Raw genomic sequence first — 20,980 nt, 5'->3', positions numbered from 1 at the left:
TCCTGCAAACCCATGGAGGCGACAGTAAATGCTTATTGTTGTGTGTTACTGGTTGGGGGCGGCTTGTTATGCAGCATTTTTGTGAATAAGACCAGCCAGTACTGAAATCGGTGTCTCGGAGGAGGCTGTGGCTGTACCCAAAGGTAGAAGGGCACGTGGTGGTTTCTTCTGCATACTCATACCTGCTTCCTGTCTTGTCCAGCCTGTGAAAATAATGTTTATTGCAGTAAGTCTACTGCAAGTGATCCACTACTGTGCGTCTGCAGTGTCCTGTCACTGGATTCGGGCTGTGTGAGGGGTGGATAACTTGTCATAGGTTTCCAGGTGCCTCACCCGGACCTAACGTAGATCCTGAACTTTGTCTGATTGAATGAGACTTTGAGGACTTGGGATAAAGCTGAGTATATTTTGCATGTGGTAGAGCTGTAAGTAATTATGACCGAGAGGGCAGATCATGGTAGATTAAACTTTTCCCCCGCCTTGTTCACTTTTTCTGTCTTGTGCCCTTTGCCACAAAGCTTTTCAGATCCTCCCATTAGAAGGAGGTATGTTTCCCTGCACTTGCTTTAGGGCTTGGTCCTGTGACTTGTTTTGACTGATGGGATGTTAGCATATGTGATACAAACAGAGGCTTGTGATCTGCTTGCGTCGTCAGACTTGACTTTTTGCATTTTTGCCATTTCCAAGAGAAAGCTTCCCCTGCTAGCTGCTATTCCTCCAACTGGGACTCTGGAATGAACAGACAGGGAATAAACCCGAGCCCAGTTCACAGAAACGGAGCACAGATGGACCCACAGCTTGAAGCGGGGCCACCAGGTAAAGTCCAGCTGAGATCCATCATTGTTTGGCATCTGTGCTGCTGCCCTATGAACATGAAAATAAATGCTTATTGTTGCATGAATCAGAATCCTGGGATTATTTGTCTTGAAGCATTACCGTGGGCATCGCTGACTGATACAACTCTGGTTCTTATAGTCTTCTGTCCCCCACTACAGTGCTCACCAGGTTCTGAGTGAGGGGAGAGGATGAGACTTCAGTTTCTGAAGAAATTAGGTTTGTGGCTAGAGGGTGGAAAAGTGCTGATTAGACAGTGTGGGGTCTCTGGGGAATGGAAAAAAGATGAATTCATAGACAGAAGTCAGTCTCTACTCAGTTTGTGGTGGGTCCGCCAATGTCCACAGTCTGATTGGGAATGAACAAAGTTTATAGCACACTATGGAACTAGTTGGTGTGGCAACACAGGTGAAATAAGCTAAGGAGGACCTTCATTCAGGTAAGGGGGTATAGCTCAGGGGTAGAACTGCAGATCAAGAGGTCCCTGGTTCAAATCTGGGTGCCCCCTGCTGGCAGCTTGCTTTATTAGCAGATATAGATAAATGAGCCTATTTCGCGTTTTTCACCACCGTCACCATCGTCACCACTCTTCCATGGTCCTTGTCAGCTTTCTCAGGTCCCTTGTGTTCTCTGACACAGACCATGGTGTACATGTGTAGTTGCTTCAGTCATGTCTGACTGTTTGCAATCCCATGAACTGTAGCCCACCAGGCTCCTCATAGTTCTGTCTTTGATGATCTGTGTGTGTTTCACTTCTTAATGAGTTCCTCTTCTTTAAAATTTACATTATGGAGAACACACTGAATCACAAGGTACCCTGCTTGACTGCACTGGAATTACTTACGGACATTATTAAAAATACAGATTAGCAGGACGGGGCAATGTAGGGTAGGGGATTAAGAGGTACAAACTATTCGGTTATAAAAGAAGCTACAAAGAGATATTGTACAACACAGGGAATATAACCAATATTTTATAATAACTGTAAATGGAGTATGACTTTAAAAATTGTGAATCACTACATTGTACACCTGTAACATATCGTATTGTACAACAACTCTACTTCAATCAAAAATAAAATTAAAAATTTTTGAAATACAGATTAGCCCCAGAAATCCTGCCTTAGTAGAACTAATGAGGGCATGTGAGCTTTGTTTTGAGGAAGGACACACTCCCCTGCTAACCTTGACCCCAAAATCCAATGATTCTAAGTGGCTAGAAAACTATTTTGGAACTTGAGTATGCATGCTAAGTCATTCAGTTGTGTCCAACTCTTTGTGACGCTATGTGTAGCCCGCCAGACTCCTCTGTCCCTGGGATTCTCCAGGCAAGAATACTGGAGGGGGTTCATGCCCTCCTCCAGGGGCTCTTCCTGACCCAGGAATTGAACCCAGGTCTCCTGCGGCTCCTGCATTGCAGTTGGATTTCTGCTGAGCCACCGGGGATGCCCTTTGGAACTTATACCCCTGTATGATGCTAAAGAACCTCTGGTGGCAAACCTCAAGGGTCCAGCTGGTGCCTTCAGCCCAGGACTGAGGGAAGACAGGGTGCAGGGCTGTAGGCATAGACCATGGCCAGGTGTGCAGAGGTGGGAGAACGTGGGACTGGAGGAGGGCACAGGCATGGTGGAGTGGTGACAGGTTATAGCGGCACAGTATTGCCAGCTGGGGTGACTGCCCATAGGTAGTAACTCAGCTCCCTTCATTAAAGTGCAGAATTGAAACAGGCTTATAGACACCACTGGTTGTGTCTGAGTAAAACATCTGATTGATGATTCAGAGAATCCTTGTTTATAGGCGGATGTGTTGCTTCCTTTTCCATTTTACCCCAGCCTTTCAACCCTTTTCCATGTTTCGAGGGTTCCCTATTGTGTGAGCATGAACCCTGGTGGAAGAAATGGCTCTGCTGGCAGCTGCAGAAGCCAAAATCAAAGGCTGTTTCCTCCCTCCATCCTCCTGGCATCTCCGACTCACATGATATCCGTAGACTGAGTGGCACACACCCCAGGGTTGGCGGAGCCCAAGCGCCGTCCAGGAGCGCCCTAACCAGCATGACTTGCCCAGCAAGCTGGCTGGGTTCCTTCCCTTGGACCATCCCTGGTTCACGAACCCGTGTCTCCAACCTTCCTTCAGTGCCATGAACTCTCCAACATCAGACAATGCTTGTCTTACCAGTTTCGCTTTCTGTAACGCTGTGCCTAGGGTAATGCAACAGTTGGAGTGGGTTGCAGACAAAAGACTTTAAAGAAAAATAGGGCAGATGTAGGACTGGTTTTCTGTCCTAATTGGGATTGAAGAAAGTGGAAATCCTTTGATTCTTCAGGGCCAAGAAACCAGGAGCCCAGGGCTTCAGTGGCAAAGTAGCTGATCACACAGATGCAACTAACCTTCTGGATTCAAGGCTGGTTATTCATCCGGAAGGCACTTAATGACTATTTATATCTGGCATCCATTCTGATTGGTCAGTGTCTGTGGTTGCGGTTGAAGGTTTTGAGTATCACCCCTTCTTGAACAAAACTTTTAAAGACCAGCTGTTGTTCTGAGAACGGTATGAAGGGCTGAGTCCGAAGGCTTTGGGAAGCTCGAAGATACATGCTGGAAAGCTCAAATGTCTGCATTCTCTTCTCTGACTCAGGTGGAGATGGTCAGTCTTCCCAATGACTGCACTGAAAAACTCAGCTCGTGCTGCTGAATGACGGGGACTGCTGGTAAATGAAGGCAGAGCTGCCAAATTACAATCCTAGTTGGGTTCGTTGTTTTCCCCGTTTCTGGTACCAATTGCCACTTCAGTGACGGCCATTCCCGCAAAGTTTCAGAGACTCTCAGGACAACTCCTCACACTCGAAACACAAGTTGCTGCATCTTGCCCTCACCTTAGCTTCTGTTGGGAGTGTTTTCTGTCCCTCAGGTAATGGTACCAAGGATGTTAAAATACTTAGACACAAACACGGTCTCCCTGAGTAGTTGTGTAGAGCCAGTGGTTACTAGTTGCCAAGTTCTACATCTATGTACATGTTTTTATATTCGTGGTAATCCCAAAGCTTTTTTAAAAAAAATATTTAACTCATACATACACATGCACACGCATGCGTGCGCACGCACACACAAACACACACACACAACTTCGACATCTCCCATTTGAATGTCTGTGGTGGCTTAGACTTTCTGTTTCTCATCCAATAACATCTAATAATAAAGTGAACTTGTTAATAAGAGAAGGGCCTCCCAGGTGACTCAGTGGTTAAGAATCTGCCTGCAATGTAAGAGACGTGGGTTCGATCCCTGGGTCGGAAAGATCCCCTGAAGTAGGAAATGGCAACCCACTCCAGTATTCTTGCCTGGGAAATCCCATGGACAGAGAGTCAGACACGACTTAGCAACTAAACCACAACAGTAAGAGAAAGAGCCTTGGTATTGAGTTCAAAGGGATATTTGGCAGAAGCAAAAAGTACAGACTAGGAAAGCACTGATCTCCCAATTTCTCTATCCTCTCAGATGTCCAGTTGCAACAACTATTCCTATACTGCAAACACAGCGACTGCTTCACATTTCTTGATGCAAATATCTCAATAGTAACTAACGTTGTGGATGGGGGGGAGTACTCTGACTTCTCAACCTCCATTTCCCCATCCTAACAGCATTCCGGTCTCCACTTGGGTCAAGTCTGGTAAGACTGGAATCTCAGACCTTCTATAACTAAGAAGTGGGCATGCCTTGATACTAACTAGGTCATGCAAATGATCCCTCCTTGGAAGGAACCCAAGCCTTGGGCAAGAGACAAAGCACCCAGATTGGCTGGTTCTGGATTCTGCAAATACATTTCCCTGACTACTCCAGCCTCACAGTGAGATTGCTACTGCAGTCTTTGAAGCTGACCTCAGAATTTTGGAGTTTGACTTGGTCTTGCCTTTCACATTGTCACAGCAATTTTGTGATGTGTTTCCAATAAATTACTCTCTTAAATTAGGAAAAGAAGTTTGCTGAAAAATTGATACAGCTGTCTTCACGCTTTTCTTACTTTCTGGCAACTGGAAGATCCAAGCGGTGATGTGCTTGGACCAGCGGTGGGTGAGAGTCAGAAGCTTTGTGAGAAAAACCTATCTGGTTCTGCAGAAATGCAAAGACTCTCTCAAAAAATAAAACCACTGAAGTTACCAAAATGAGGTCAGAGATCCTGAATCAGGTGTCACTGCACGATGAGACAGCAGCCTGGATGCTGCGTCTTCTGTGCAACACAATCAGGAAGAAAGGTGGAATCTGGGCAGCCAGGACCTGTCTCCGCTGACCCATTTCAATCCTTATTCAAACCAGTTTCTTTTCAGATAAAAGCATTTCTTAAGTGACACTGACAGTTGAAACCATTGCATTTTTTAAAAGCAAGACTGAATTGTCTGGAAAAAAGCAAATAAGTCATTTCAGAGATAATACATATTTATAATATGTGTATAATTTTCTTACAACAATTAACTCTTCTTCCTGTTTCATGATGATTTTTAACAATAGAAGTCTTGATTACTTTTTCATGCCAATTAAAAAAAAAACCTTTCAGGACACCTTTCATAGTAGCTGCATAGTATTCTATATGGCTGCTGCTACCATTTATTTAGCCAGCCCATCTTTGCTGGATATCTGTGCAGTCTCTAATTCCACTCCTATAGACAGCTCTGTGAAGCGTCCTGTTGAAGATGTGTCTCTGTTTTTCATCTTACTTTGCTTTATCATAAATTCCTAGACATGGAATTTATGCATATGCATGTTTAAGCCGTTATATTGTGAAATTTTTCTCCAGAAAAGACATATTGACACATACTGTCAACAGCAGAGTCTGAAATTACCAGCAAATAGATTTTCATTGTGAAATATAAATATAGAAAACTTATATGTACTATTTAATACAGTATTTAATAAATACTTATAGATACCCATGTATATCCACTGCTGAGGGAAAAATAAAACATTGCTAGCCACCCTCTTCCCCAGTGGCTCAGCAGCAAGGCATCTGCGTACAATGCAGTAGACACCGGAGATGTGAGCTTGATCTCTGGGTCAGGAAGATCCCCTGCAGGAGCAATCCAATCCCCTGCAGGAAGATCCCTCTGCAGGAAGATCCCCTGAGAATCTTGCAGGCCACCTAGGGTCCATTTGTGTCCCCTTTACTTATCACGACATCTTCCCTTCTAACTTGCATCCTGATCTTTGTGAAAATGATGTGTGTGTATCAATGAGGCCACGTTTGTCAGCTCTGTTATTGGCCCTCCACACCCCACCGCCATATTGTTTACCTGTTCTGTAAGGTATTGAGAAAGGTAAAGTCTCCTCAATCCTATGATTGAGGCTTTGTTTATTTCTCCTTTTTATTTCTGTCCATTTTATTTTATATGTTTTGATACTATGTTATTGGGTGAAATGTTGGAGAAGGCGATGGCACCCCACTCCAGTACTCTTGCCTGGAGAATCCCATGGATGGAGGAGCCTAGTAGGCTGCAGTCCATGGGATCCCTAAGAGTCGGACACGATGAGTGACTTCACTTTCACTTTCATGCATTGGAGAAGGAAATGGCAACCCACTCCAGTGTTCTTGCCTGGAGAATCCCAGGGACGGGGGAGCCTGGTGGGCTGCCGTCTATGGGGTCGCACAGAGTCGGACACGACTGAAGTGACTTAGCAGCAGATTTAGAATTGTAATATTTCCACTGACTTCCTTATCATTTTTTAGCAGATTAGAAATCATTCCATTTTATTAACATATACCAAGTTCACATGTAGTCTGAATAAAGCCTTTCAAAACTTACTGTGAAATCCCTAGTCAAAATACAGATTATGGGAAGAAGTAAAATTATTATTATATGCAGATGACATGATACTCTATACAGAAAACCCTGAAGACTCTACACAAAGCCTACTAGAACTGATAATTAATTCAGCAAAGTAGCAGGATACAAGATTAACATACAGAAATTATTGCATCTCTTTACACTAACAATGAAATATCAGAAGGAGAAAAAAATCCCATTAAAGATCGCATTTTAAAAAACACCTAGGAATAAATCTGAGTGAGGAGGTGAAAGACATATGCTATAAAACATTGACAAAGGAAACTGAAGATGATTCAAAGAAATGGAAAGATATCCCATGCTCTCAGATTAGAAAAATTACTTATTTATCGTGTGTGACTTGCCCATTCAAACAATGATTCCCTTCACTAAAGTCTTAGGAGATGCATGGGTGTGTGGAGCATCTATATCTTTGAAATACATTTTGGTAACTGTTCTCTATAGACAGGGATGCTCACTGGAGATCTTACAGTGGAGAGGGATTCTCTGATTTCAGTGGGGATGGGAGGATCCTAGGGTGTTAGAGTTCAAGTGTGACTCTTCACCTCCAGATGCAAGTTGGAGGTTACTGTCTGGTCCGTGCCACACAGAGCGTGGCTGTGCTTGATTGGTTCTGAGGTCCTTGGGGCTGACGATGGGAAGCCCACCCCCATCCTCCTCGACTTGTAGCACAAGGAGATTCCTGACCTCTCACTCGGTTCCCAGATCTGAATCAGTTCAGAGGCCTGGCATCCCTTGAAAGGGAAATCTGAATACACTTGAGTAAAGGATTCTTCCAAAATATTCAACCGTGGGATGTGAACTTACTCCTAGATTTCCCCAAAGCACCCTTCAGCCGTTTACCTGGAAACTCTTTACTAGGGAAAGACAAATACCCATGTATCTTCCAGATTACTGGTGTCTATTGCCTCTGTGAAACTTCTGGAGGTCTAATATTTGAGGGAACATCAGCATATCCCAGGAATGACGACATCTTATACCTCACCCTGTTGAACCACCACAATCACAGCTAATAGCTTCCCCTGGAGGATCCCATCAAAGCCAAGGACCAGAGGGAGGAAGAACGGCAGCAGATGCGAGCTGAAGCCTAGGTCTGTCTGGTGGAGCCCAGGAGGAAGTCGTGCGGGAGGCGGGGTCCTGAAGGGGTCAGAATAGATACATCGAAGGATGGAGGGAGTCTCAGTACCAATTACAAGCCATGGCTTTACAAGCAGTGCCTTCAGCCTGGAATTTGAGATGACTGCAAGAAGAAGATTTTCTTTCTTCCCACCACCCCCTTCTTCTTTTTACCTCCCAGAACTTAGCTGTGTTACAAGAATAATGAGTCCTGTTCCTAACACACCTTTGCCACGGTCCTCCATGGCCCCCTGGGTGGTAGCCATCCGATGTTTTAGCTGCTAAGAAGATTAGTCAGTGACATCGCCAGAGCCTGTCCTTCGGTGGTGGGTAGTCTGTCCTGCTGCAGAACAGGGCTTGGCAAGGAGAGAGGCCTGTCTCTAGGGCCCCAGAAGGGTCAGCTCTTCAGCCAGGCCAACCTGCTGGTTTGGGGCCTCCTGCGGAAAGCTGGAGCTGCATTTGGGCCTCGTGGGGAGGCTGCAGGTTTCATGGCCAAATACCTGCCCTGGTGTCCACCAAGTCTCTGCAGACTCTGCCAAAGCCCTGGACTTGGCCACGGATGAGGGAAACACCACAGAGGAGGAGATGGCCATGGAGACCCAAAGTCCCTCCGCGCTTCTAGAGGGCATGGTGTGGAGGCCCCAGGTGGGTGCTGAGAGGGAGGAGCTTCAGGTCAAGGCAGAGGAGTGTCCGGGCCCCATGATCACAGGAGAACTGAGCTCATGGCCAGAGAAGGGTCAGTTTGCAGTGAGGTCCTTCTGCCAGGTGCCCAGGAACAGACTAGGAACGAACAGGAATGACAGTGTGCTGGTGAGGGTGGGGAGCACACTGATTAACAGCAATAAACCACCCTTTCCCCAGGAAAGGGGTATAGCTCAGGGGTAGAGCATTTGATTGCAGATCAAGAGGTCCCTGATTCAAATCTGGGTGCCCACTAATGAGCCTAGTTTTATCCACTGAAACAGCTCTGTCCCCCCAACCTTAGGAAGAGAGAAAGGGGCGGGGTCAGAATCACATGGTTACAGGTCTTCCTTTGTCACAAAGCCAGATGGGTTCCAACACCCAACCCCGCTGCACTAGGTCAGTCCCTTTCTTGTGGCTTCAGGCGGACTTTTGTCTTATTTTTTGCCAACCCATCATCGGAACGTTCTTCCTCTATTTTAGCAGAAGAAGCTTCTGAGTGCTCAAATGAGGAGCCTGGAGGAACAAGAGCTTGTGGTAAGAAGAGGGTGGCTCAACCAGGCCATAGAGCTGACCAGGGAGAAACAGAAATGACTGGGGTTCGGAGAGACTTCCACTGGTGTTCCAGTGGCTGGGCCTTTGCCTTCCAACGCAGGGGGAGCAGGTTCAGTCTCTGATTGGGGAGTGAAGATCCCACATACCTCTAGGCCAAAAAAGGAAAACATAAAACAAACAATATTGTAACAGATTAAAAAATACAAACTTAAAATACGATGACTGGGAGACTGGAGGACCCTCCCTGGGGAGGCCACAATCATGAAACAGTGTCACATAGGAAAGGGTCCGAAGTGGGTTCCTGGCTCAGGGGAGGGGCCTCTGACTGCAGGTTTAAAGGGTTGGATTTTCAGGCCCCTGCAAGCTTATTTCATTTAGTACCGGACATCGGGTGGAGGGCTTCCCAGGTGACTCAGTGGTAAAGATTCCACCTGCAACGCAGGAGACGTAAGAGACACAGGTTCGGTCCCTGAGTCGGGAAGATCCCCTGGAGGAGAGCATGATAACCCACTTCAGTATTCTTGCCTGGGAAATCCGATGGACAGAGGAGCCTGGCAGGCTACAGCCCACAGGGTCGCAAAGAGTCAGACATAACTGAACAACTGAACACACACACACACACACACACACACACACACACACACCTCAAGTGGAAACCTTTCAGGTCATCTCTGGGGAAGGTCTATCTCACTCCACCCCGTCAGGGCTCGGCCACAGGAATGGGCAGCAGATGAAGGCAGTGGGCGAGGTTGTGCCCTGCCCCGGGGTGTTGGGGGCAGGAAGAGCCTGAGAACCAGCCATGTGGATCTGGTCCCAACCCTATTATTAATCAGGCGTGTGTGCACAGGCACGTCTCTTAATTATGGCCTCTTTTTGAGCCTATAATGTGGAACACAAAACTAAATTGGTGATTCCCAATTCTCCCTTTCTTTGGGGATCTTCTCCAGAGTTTGTTAAAAATAGAATCTTTGGGGACTTTCCTGCTGGTCCAATGGCTAAGACTTTGTGTTCCCAAGGCAGGGGGCCCAAGTTCGATTCCTGGTCGGGGAACTAGATCCCACATGCCACAGCTATGACTTGGTGCAGCCAAATAAATTTTTTTTAATTAAAAAGAAATGATCTTGCCAAAAAGTTTATATTTAAAAATATAGAGGACTTCCCTGGTGGTCCAGCAGTTAAGAATCCATCTGCCATTGCAGGGGACCCGGGTTTGATCCCTGGTCCGGGAAGATTCCACATGCTGCAGAGCAACCAAGCCCCAGTGTGTCAACTACTGAAGCCCACATGCCCTGGAGCCCATCCTCTGCAACAAGAGAAGCCACCGCAATGAGAAGCCCACATCCCGAAATTAGAGAGTAGCCCCCACTTGCCACAACTAGAGAAAGCCCATGCAACAACAAAGACCCAGCATAGCCATAAAGAAATAATTTTAAAAAAAAATGGAGTCCTTTGATTTCATGGCCAACCCTTCTGATTCATGAGGTCTGACCTGGAGCCTTGAACTTCATGTCCATGAAAGCACATCCTACTTTCTTAACTCACAGGCCTGTGTGTGACTGGCAGCCCAGCTGGGGCACTGTGGCCTCAGTCTAGTCCAGAGGCCCTCCATGACACAGCCATGGACTTCTACTGATGGCTTGGCCCTGGATGGCTGGCCGGGGGCAGAGGATGGTGCAGGAGGGGATGACAAGCAGGGATGCCTTCCAAGTGCAATCAAGCAGGGCTCCTGGGCTCAATAGACGCAGAGCAGCTCAGTGTCTGGAGGAGTGCTGGGTACAATCACAGAGGCCAGGGGTCTCCGTTTGGCCAAAACAAAGAGGAGAGCTTTTAAGGACAGCTGCGTCTTCCCTGTTCTTATTGTGATTCCGGCTTCCTTTCCCTGGCCAGAGCCGATCACGCGGCACAGAGGAGAGCGAGAAAAGAGGCAAGGAGGGTCAGGCAAGTCCTTCCGCCATCCCCTCGCTCCTTGGCTTTAATCCCACAGCCGAGAAGGATTGGCTGATCCTGTTCTTCCCCAGGCCCTGCTCTGTCTGGGTCTGTGAATCACAGCAGACCCAGTGGGAGCTTTAGGACCTGGGGACATGGACCCTCAGTCCAGGACCTCTGACCTGCAGCCCAGCGTGAGGGGCTCAGGAAGCTAATACAGAGGCTCCTGTTGGTTCAACTACTTCTGTGTCGTAACCCACATGGGGTGTGATGGAGACTCACCAGCCGCCTCTGTGGAGAACGTGCGGATCTGTGGAAGGTTGAAATCTCTGGCTGGAGCTGAGGCAGAGCCAGAAGGGCTGGAGGAGGCAGGGATCTGTGCCTTGTGTTGGGGGCCAGAGTGAGGTACTCCGCCTGTGACAAAGGTCATGAGGAAGGAGGCTCGACATACGCAAAGGCGGGATAGAGCCTCAGGAGTCCCCCTGAAACTCCTCGAGCATCTACCCCCATAACCAGAGCCTGCCTACTTTACTACTTTGTGCTCACCTACACCTCTGACTTTACGGGGGGCTGTCCCCCACCACCTCTTTTGGAGAAGGAGTTAACTTAGAGCTCCAGTTTATAATAATTCCTGGGCGTGATAAGAGTGTTTTAACCTACAAACTCCTCTGAAGGTTCTCTGGCCTGCCTGACAGGCTTGTCCGGCCACATGTGATCGCTCACAGCCTCCCAACCGTGAGAGGCACAAGATGCTTTAAACCTTCTAAAAACAGATTCCTTAGAAAAGTTAGAAAACTATTAGTATAAGTATAATGGGCTAATTAGAAATTGTGTTGGTGAAGGGTTTTTCATTTGTTGAGCCAATGTTTGTTGCTAAGTCTCCATATCCCCTGCCCTTACACACATTAATGAATATATAGAATTAACCTTTGATATTAATCACGTTAGACCTTAGGCTAAGTAAATTCTTTCCTTAACTAAAACCCACTACACCCTCACCCTGTAGGAATGTAACTTTATTTGGGTGGCGTCTGTTTTGAGAATAATCAGCCCTGGAGAAATAAGTGTCCTGATTGACTGACCGCTGTCACAAGGAGAGGGTCGTAAATTGTCAGCAGGCCCCCCTGGCCAGAAGATGATGTAACACCCCTAAGATCTCTGTATACATTTGTATGAAGCACCTGACTTTGATAAAAGTCAGGACTGCTGACCCCGCGTGACTTTTGCATAACATCTCAGTGTATAAAAGTAGACCATGGAAAATAAAGAATTGGGATCAGTTTCTCGAAATACTGGTCTCCCCATGTCGCTCTCTCTCTCACTCTGGCTGAGTCTCCATCTGGAGCGAGGAACCCACCATGCTTACTAATTATGCCTGGGCTTCTAAGATCCGACCGGGGAGGCCTCAGTGTCTCCTCTCCTTCGGGAGAACGGAAGGACGCCTGCGGCCTACGTAAGTGGTGCAAACTTCTTGTCTTGAAGTTTTATTGGTCTTCCGCGTAAACCAAGCTACTCAGCCTCTTTTCTCCACTGAATTTTCCTACTGAGCTATCCTTATTCTATTACTCTTTATATCTCTAATTAATATCTAATTGAAGCTATCGTATCCTGATCTTCGCCTACGCCGTCTCTCCTTCGAATACCCTGGATCAGCCGGGGCTGGTCCCCGGCAGCCTTGTGCACTTCCAGTTTCATACAAGTCACCTGAAGGAGCACCTTTAAATTCAGATTGGGTCTGTACTTTCCCAGGAGTTGTGAATCAAAGGGTTCGAACGGCTTTGTCTTTCTTCCCCAGGTGTCCTGATCTGGGGAAGAGGGGTGCGGACAGGTAATGTCAGACCCACTCTGGGATTGAAAATGAGAAAAAGGAGGGGGCACCTGGATTTGAACCAGGGACCTCTTGATCTGCAGTCAAATGCTCTACCCCTGAGCTATACCCACTGACCTGGTAGGAAGGTACAATTAACACCTTTTACTGTGTTGACATACCAGTATTCCATCTTGCTGGTTGAGATGTCCAGGTCAGCTCTGCTTTTTTGAACCCTGGCCTCCTAGCTGTCAGGGACCAGCCTTTGTTTCCCTGTCACTTCTATGTGCGTCTGGCTGGGGGCCCCCTGGTAGCCTGGTTGACCTTTACAGGTTGGGAAACATTTCAAATCCTCCAGATAATCCTCTAGGGTGCTAACAGGCACTGAGCATCTACTGTGTATCAGGCGTGCTGGGATGACAATGTAACTGTGACATGGTGACATTGTCTTCTCCCACTTGAAAGACGTTCACAGCCTATGCCCAAGAGTTATTTAAAGACATAGAATAATCTTTATGAGAGTTCAAGTGAAAAGGCAGTTACAAAAGTGTGTCTGAGAAGAATTATAGGTGATTTCAACTTTTTGTGTGTTTTCTCTTTCAACTTTTCTATATTGAGCATGTTGCCATTGTAAAAAAAAAATGTTTCTTAGGAAAAATGATACTCTAGAAGAATGCCACTTGTAGGAATATATCCTTCAGAAATACTCATGAATGCACAGCGAGTGGTGGAGACCCACTGCAACCTCTTTCTGTATTAGCAGTGAACTGGAAACCACCTAATATCCACTGACAGGGAGACAGGCTATAAACATTATGCTGCAGTCATAGGAATATGATGCAACAAGAAAGGATGAAATTGGTCCAGAGTGTGTCATGGAAAGATGCTTAACAATACCATTAAGTGAAAAAAACCAAATTGCATGACAAATGCGTGTATGCTGTAAGTTCATTTGGGCTTTTTAAAAAGCTACTGTGAGGACTTCCCTGGTGGTTCAGTGGTTGACTCCACACTCCCAATGCAGGAGACACAGGTTCAGGTTCGGGTCCAATCCTTGGTCAGGAAACAGAGTTCCTGCATCCATCCCCATGTAAGTGTCTGAGAACAATTAGAGGAAAGCTCAACTCTGAAGCTAGTTGAGCCTTGCAATACAGTAAGTCCTCTATATACGAACCTTCAAGTTTTGAACTTTCAAAGATGAGCACATGCATGCCAGCCCTGGTATACCAGCTGTTGTAGTTCCCTACTGTACTTTTCAAGGTACTGTACTATAAAATTAAAATGTTTTCTTTTTTGTTTGTTTTTTATGTACATATTACGTGTGTGAAAAGTATTATAAGCCTATTACAATGTAGTACTAGATAGTCGACTGTGTTAATTGGGCACCCAGGCTAACTTAGCTGGACTCAGGAACAAATTGGATTTATGAACACGCTCTCTGAACGGAACTCATTTGTATGTCGGGGACTTACTGTAAATCGAAATGTGGATGGCAGTGTTTTCAAAGGCAGAGAAAGTTTTTCATATTCATTCTTGGAGCAAGGTATTCAAGGAAGGGCCTGGTCCCAGCTAAGTGATGAAATTATATACACAACTGACAAGGCCTCCCCCCAGCCAGAGGGAGACAGCTGGGGGTGGGGTGGGCCCTAGGGAGCCTCCTAAAGGGCAAGAGACAGGCGGATGCAACTGCCTCCCACTCAGAGCCTGCATGCTCAGTCCTGTCCGACTCTGATGGCTTGGTGGTTAAAAAAAAAAAAAATCCTCCTGCCAATGCAGGAGACTCAGGAGACTTGGGTCAGTCCTTGGGTCAAAAAGATCCCCTGGAGGAGGTAATGGCAATTCGCTCCAGCATTCTTGCCTGGAAGATTCCGCGGGCAAAAGAGCCTGACGGGCTACAGTCCAAGAGGCCGCAGAGTTGGACACGACTGAGCACACAGACCATTACATTATGGGAAAGGTTAAGAAGGAAGGAATCACCCCAGTCAATGGGGTTCCAGACTGATCTCAGGGCTGATGGGTCAGGTTGCAGGACCAAAGGAGCAAAGAGGAGGCAAGACAGAGGTGGCCATCAGTGAGATAACCTTCACTATCAGGAGGCATCCAGGGAGGGCAAGGACAGGAAAGGGACCAGCAACCAGATTCTAAGCCAAAAGTCCAAGCGCTTATGAACCTGGAATGACAATCGCCACCTCCCTGAGGAAAAAAAAACTAATGTAAAACTTCAAGTCTCTTGTTAACAAAATCAATGAGCTTTAATGAAAGAGGAATTAAAGCACAGCCCTGAAAATTACAGTTTTGTTTTTACAGGCACATATGCATATGTTGATAAGATAACTCGTGTTAAACAGAATAGTTACAACACAGGAAGTTAGACAAAGAGCTATTTGCTAACTTATCAAGTTAGACCAAGTCTGGAGGAAAACTAGAGTTGGCCATGCTCTGTCTTAAATGGCTGTTTCTCAATAGAAAGAGATTAAGACTTTCTCGCAGTCAAATAGTTTTATTATGGGAGGCTATTTTTAGCCCATATAGACTTCTGTTGTTGTAGTTGTAAGAAAGGTCATAAAAGATGGTTAGTGTCAGGGATAATAAATTCAAATGACAAAATTCCCATGAACTGTACTTCTGAATTACATGCTAAGCTCTGAACCTACAGTGAATTCTCAGATCATCAACCAAAACGTTTGTTCTCCAAGCCAGAAAGTCATGGAGTTCTTTAGTTTTGAGATAGTTGATATAATTTACTGGTTCCTTCTGCAGACGTTTACTTGTAAAGCTTGAACAAGATATAAAATTGTCTTTAATAATTACAAGACCCAAACTTACACTTTCACATGTGGATTTTTCATCCTCCACACACTCTCTGAGCCCCTCTCAGGGAGGGCTCACTCCCTGAGAACCATGGGTCCTGGTGGTTTGGCTTGGAAATAGATCAGTTCCACCTCGTCCCACAGAGAATGACTGGACTGAGACAGGGAAAAATTAAGGAAACCAAAAAATGCTGAAACAGCAATTGTTCCTGGAGGATGGCTTTAAGGTCAAGTGACAAATGATACCCTTCAGAATGGAGGAACTCCAGAACACAAGATGCTGGGCAGACATATTGCAGGGAAGAAGCCAATTCTGACTCCATGTTGGAAACTGTTTCTTTGGTTTGTTTTTGGTTGCTTTTGTTATTATGCATGTGTGTGTGTGTGTGTGTGTGTGTGTGTGTGTGTGTGTTAGGACTTCAGTCACGTCCGACTCTGGACCCTATGAACTGTAGCTCACCAGGCTCTTCTGTCTATGGGATTCTCCAGGCAAGAATACTGGAGTGGATTACCATGACCTCCTCCAGGGGATCTTCCCGACCCAGGAATCGAACCTTTTCTGTCCCCTGCATTGGTGGGGTCTTTATCACTAGCGCCACCTGCAATCATACATAATAGCCTGCCTCAGAGAACCGTGCCCCTCTGCCTGACTGTAAACTAAAGTGCCTTTGCTCAGCTCCTAGAGTGATAATCTGATCCTGACCACCTTGTGAATAGCTACAAGAAAAAGAAGAGATTAATGCACCCCGCCAAAGGCTGGCCATTCCCAGAGATGTTTTTGAAGACTGAAAGGCTGAAGACCCTTTCACTTTACTTCTCCACTGCCTCTCCCTCTTTATTCTGCCTTTTGACTTTAGTTCTTCATTGCTTGTCTCCCTCTGACTCTGTAAAAGAACTTGGCATCCAGACCCTAACAAGATGGTTACTCTGAGACATTAGTCTGCCATCTTCTTGGTCAGCCGGCTTTCCAAATAAAATATTCCTTGCCTCAATACCTTGTCTCTTGGATTCACTTGGACTCAGTAACAGACAGAGCTGGGATAAGGGAACCACTCTGAGAAAGCTTCTGAAATCTCTGCTAAAGCTGGCTTCAACTTCGTTGCAGACTAGGAGCTTTGGGGAGAGTTTACCATACCTGGGCTCCACCTCATATACACTGATTTAATTGGTCCAGGGTGGGGCCTGGGAAATGGTACTTTTATAGACTCTTCAAGGGATTCCAATTTATACTCAAAGTTAAGAACTGCCAACTATCATAGTAAAGCTTCACAATTTTCTGGTTTTTTAAAAAAACAAAAACAAAAAACTTTACATTGACATCTAATAAGGAAGAAGTTGAAATGCTGTACCAAAAGGGAAAAGTTAAGAATAAGTAGGGGGCACCCAGATTTGAACTGGGGACCTCTTGATCTGCAGTCAAATGCTCTACCCCTGAGCTATACCCCCTTCTGTGATGATGTTGTGATAATTAATGTTGTTGTCTATCCAGCCACACCCAGACTACCTGTAAACCTGTGAGTTGCCACTTCAGGATGGACCTCTCTTGGAAACTGCAAAATCTGCTGCTTGCAAACTCATCAACCTGCTACAGAAAAGGCAGCCAGCTCTCTCCTCAAAAACCACACAGCCTGTGTCCCCGTCTCACCCAGCCCTGCCCCCAGCCTATAGCCCCAGGGTGTGGGCAGCAGCCTGGAGAAGCCCAGACATTGACTGCAAAATGGCCTTCAGAGTCAGATGACTGTGCCCATCACGGTGGGCACCTGAAGAACAGAAACTGGAGGCGAGGGAGGTATCTGTCCAAATTCACTACATGAGCATCTAACCCTCAGGGGCTGACACTCAGCTCAGGGAACTTTCTAGTAAACTCAGTCAAGGACACAGATGACCGTACCAACCTCTGGTTCTTCAGTTAATAGAGATGTGACCACGGAGAGTCACCACTCCTAGGAACAGGCAGAAGTAGGTGAAAGAAGCCAATCTAAAAAGGATACATCCTGTATGGTTCCAACTATATGACATTCTGAAAAAGGCAAAGCTATGGAAAGATCTTAATGAACCAGATAACCACAATGGTGTGATCACTCACCTAGAGCCAGACATCCTGGAGTGCAGTCAATTGGGCCTCAGGAAGCATCGGTACAAACAAAGCTAGTGGAGGTGATGGAATTCCAGCTGAGCTTTTTCAAATCCTGAAAGATGATGCTGTGGAAGTGCTGCACTCAATATACCAACAAGTTTGGAAACCTCAACAGTGGCCACAGGACTGGAAAAGGTCAGTTTTCATTCCAATCCCAAAGAAAGGCAATGCCAAAGAATGTTCAAACTACCATACAATTGCATTCATCTCACACGCTAGCAAAGCATTGCTAAAAATTCACCAAGTTAGGCTTCAACAGTACATGAACCAAGAACTTCCAGATGTTCAAGCTGGACTTAGAAAAGGCAGAGGAACCAGAGATCAAATTGCCAACATCCCTTGGATCATACCAAAAGCAAGAGAGTTCCAGAAAAACATCCACTTTTGCTTCATTGATTATACTAAAGCCTTTGACTTTGTGGATCACAACAGTTGAGTTTAGTTCAGTCTCTGTCATGTCCAACTCTTTGTGACCCCATGGACTGCAGCATACCAGGCTTCCCTGTCCATCATCAGCTCCCAGAGCTTGCTCAAACTCATGTCCATCGACTTGGCAATGCTATCCAACCATCTCATCCTCTGTCATCCCCTTCTCCTCCTGACTTCAATCTTTCCCAGCATTAGGGTCTTTTCCACTGAGTCAGTTCTTCACATGTATTGTAGTTTCAGCATCAGCATCAGTCCTTCCAATGAACATTCAGGACTGATTTCCTTTAGGATTCACTGGTTTTCTCTCCTTGCAGTCCAAGGGACTCTCAAGAGTCTTCTCCAACACCATAGTTCAAAAGCATCAATTCTTCAGCCTTCAGCTTTGTTTATGGTCCAACTCTCACATCCATACATGACTACTGGAAAAACCATAGCTTTGACTAGATGGACCTTTGTTGGCAAAGTAATGTCTCTGCTTTTCAGTATGCTGTCTAGGCTGGTCATAACTTTTTTTCCAAGGAGCAAGTGTCTTTTAATTTCATGGCTGCAGTCACCATCTGCAGTGATTTTGGAGCCCCCCAAAATAAAGTCTGTCACTATTTTCATTGTTTCCCCATCTATTTGCCATGAAGTGATGGGACCAGGTGCCATGATCTTAGTTTTCTGAAAGTTGAGTTTTAAGCCAACTTTTTCACTCTCCTCTTTCACTTTCATCAAGAGGCTCTTTAGTTCTTCACTTTCTGCCATAAGGGTGGTATCATCTGTATATCTGAGGTTATGGATATGTCTCCGGCAATCTTGATTCTAGCTTGTGCTTCATCCAGCCCAGCATTTCCCATGATGTACTCTGAATATAAGTTAAATAAGCAGGGTGACAATATACAGCCTTGATGTACTCCTTTCCCAATTTGGAACCAGTCGGTTGTTCCATGTCCAGTTCTAACTGTTGCTTCTTGACCTGCATACAGATTTCTCAGGAGACAGGTAAGGTGGTCTGAGATTCCCATCTCTTGAAGAATTTTCCACAGTGTGTTGTGATCTACACAGTCAAAGGCTTTGGTGTAGTCAATAAAGCAGAAGTAGATGTTTTTCTGGAACCCTCTTGCTTTTGCTATGATCCAAGTTGTTGGCAATTTGATCTCTGGTTCCTCTGCCTTTTCTAAATCCAGCTTGAACATCTGGAAGTTCACAGTTCCATGTACTGTTGAAGCCTAACTTGGAGAATTTTTAGCAATGCTTTGCTAGCATGTCAGATGAGTACAATTGTGCGGTAGTTTGAACATTCTTTGGCATTGCCTTTCTTTGGGATTGGAATGAAAACTGACCTTTTCCAGTCCTGTGGCCATTACCGAGTTTTCCAAATTTGCTGGCATATTGAGTGCAGCACTTCCACAGCATCATCTTTCAGGATTTGAAATAGCTCAGCTGGAATTCCATCACCTCCACTAGCTTTGTTTGTAGCGATGCTTCCTAAGGTCCACTTGACTTCACTTTCAAGGATGTCTGGCTCTAGGTGAGTGATCACACCATCGTGGTTGTCTGGGTCATGAAGATCTTTTTTGTATAGTTCTTCTGTGTATTCTTAGCACCTGTTCTTAACATCTTCTGCTTCTGTTAGATCCATACCATTTCTGTCCTTTATTGAGCCCATCTTTGCATGAAATGTTCCCTTGGTATCTCTAATCTTCTTGAAGAGATCTCTCGTCTTACCCATTCTATTTTTTCCCTCTACTTCTTTGCATTGATCACTTAAGAAGGCTTTCTTATCTCTCCTTGCTGTTCTTTGGAACTATGCATTCAAATGGGTCTATCTTTCCTTTTCTCTGTTTCCTTTCACTTTTCTTCTCTCAGCTGTTTGTACGGCCTCTTCAGACAACCATTTTGCCTTTTTGCATTTCTTTTTCTTGGGGATGGTCTTGATTACTGTGTCCTGAAGGATGTCACAAACCTCAGTCCATAGTTCTTCAGGCACTCTGTCTATCAGATCTAATCCCTTGAATGTATTTGCTTCCACTGTATAATCATAAGAAATTTGATTTAGGCCTTACCTGAATGGTTTAGTAGTATTCCCTACTTTCTTCAATTTAAGTCTGAATTTTGCAATAAGGAGTTCATGATCTGAGCCACAGTCAGCTCCCGGTCTTGTTTTTGCTGACTATATAGAGCTTCACCATCTTTGGATGCAAAGAATATAATCAATCTGATTTTGGTATTGACCATCTGGTGATGTCCATATGTAGAGTCTTCTGTTGTGTTGTTGGAAGAGAGTGGTTTCCATGACCAGTGTGTTCTGTTGGCAAAACTCTGTTAGCCTTTGCCCTACTTCATTCTGTACTCCAAGGCCAAATTTGCCTGTTACTCCAGGTATCTCTTGACTTTCTACTTTTGCATTCCAATCCTGTATAATGAAAAGAACATCTTTTTTGGGTTTTAGTTATAGAAGGTCTTGGAGGTCTTCATAGAACCGTTCAACTCCAGCTTCTTCAGCATTAATGGTCAGGGCATAGACTTGGATTACTGTGATATTGAATGGTTTGCCTTGGAAATGAACAGAGATGATTCTGTCATTTTTGAGATTGCACCCAAGTACTGCATTTTGGACTCTTTTCTTGACTATAAGGGCTACTCCACTTCTTCTAAGGGATTCTTTCCCACAGTAGTAGATATAATGGTCATCTGAGTTAAATTCACCCATTCCAGTCCATTTTAGTTCGCTGATTCCTAACATGTTGATGCTCACTCTTGCCATCTTCTGTTTGACCACTTCCATTTTACCTTGATTCATGGACCTAACATTCCAGGTTCCTATGCAATATTGATCTTTACAGAATTGGACTTTACTTCCATCACCA

At 45.4% G+C, this 20,980-nt stretch overlaps 1 protein-coding gene and 2 non-coding genes across 3 annotated transcripts in view; 1 reads left to right on the top strand and 2 right to left on the bottom strand.

Annotated features, from left to right (window-relative positions):
• Positions 1 to 20,980, top strand: part of ZNF746 (zinc finger protein 746) — a 79,871-nt gene that overhangs the window by 15,590 nt on the left and 43,301 nt on the right. The gene's annotated exons all lie outside the window — the stretch shown is intronic.
• Positions 12,815 to 12,886, bottom strand: TRNAC-GCA (transfer RNA cysteine (anticodon GCA)). Its single transcript has one exon. It is a non-coding gene; the product is annotated as a tRNA-Cys (tRNA).
• On the bottom strand, positions 16,937 to 17,008 carry TRNAC-GCA (transfer RNA cysteine (anticodon GCA)). The gene has a single exon. It is a non-coding gene; the product is annotated as a tRNA-Cys (tRNA).

Source organism: Bos indicus, chromosome 4 (assembly GCF_029378745.1).
Source record: "Bos indicus isolate NIAB-ARS_2022 breed Sahiwal x Tharparkar chromosome 4, NIAB-ARS_B.indTharparkar_mat_pri_1.0, whole genome shotgun sequence".
NCBI classification, from domain to species: Eukaryota; Metazoa; Chordata; class Mammalia; order Artiodactyla; family Bovidae; genus Bos; species Bos indicus.
The sequence above is the reverse complement of the archived record's forward strand: the minus strand, read 5'-3'. Positions and strand labels throughout refer to the sequence as shown.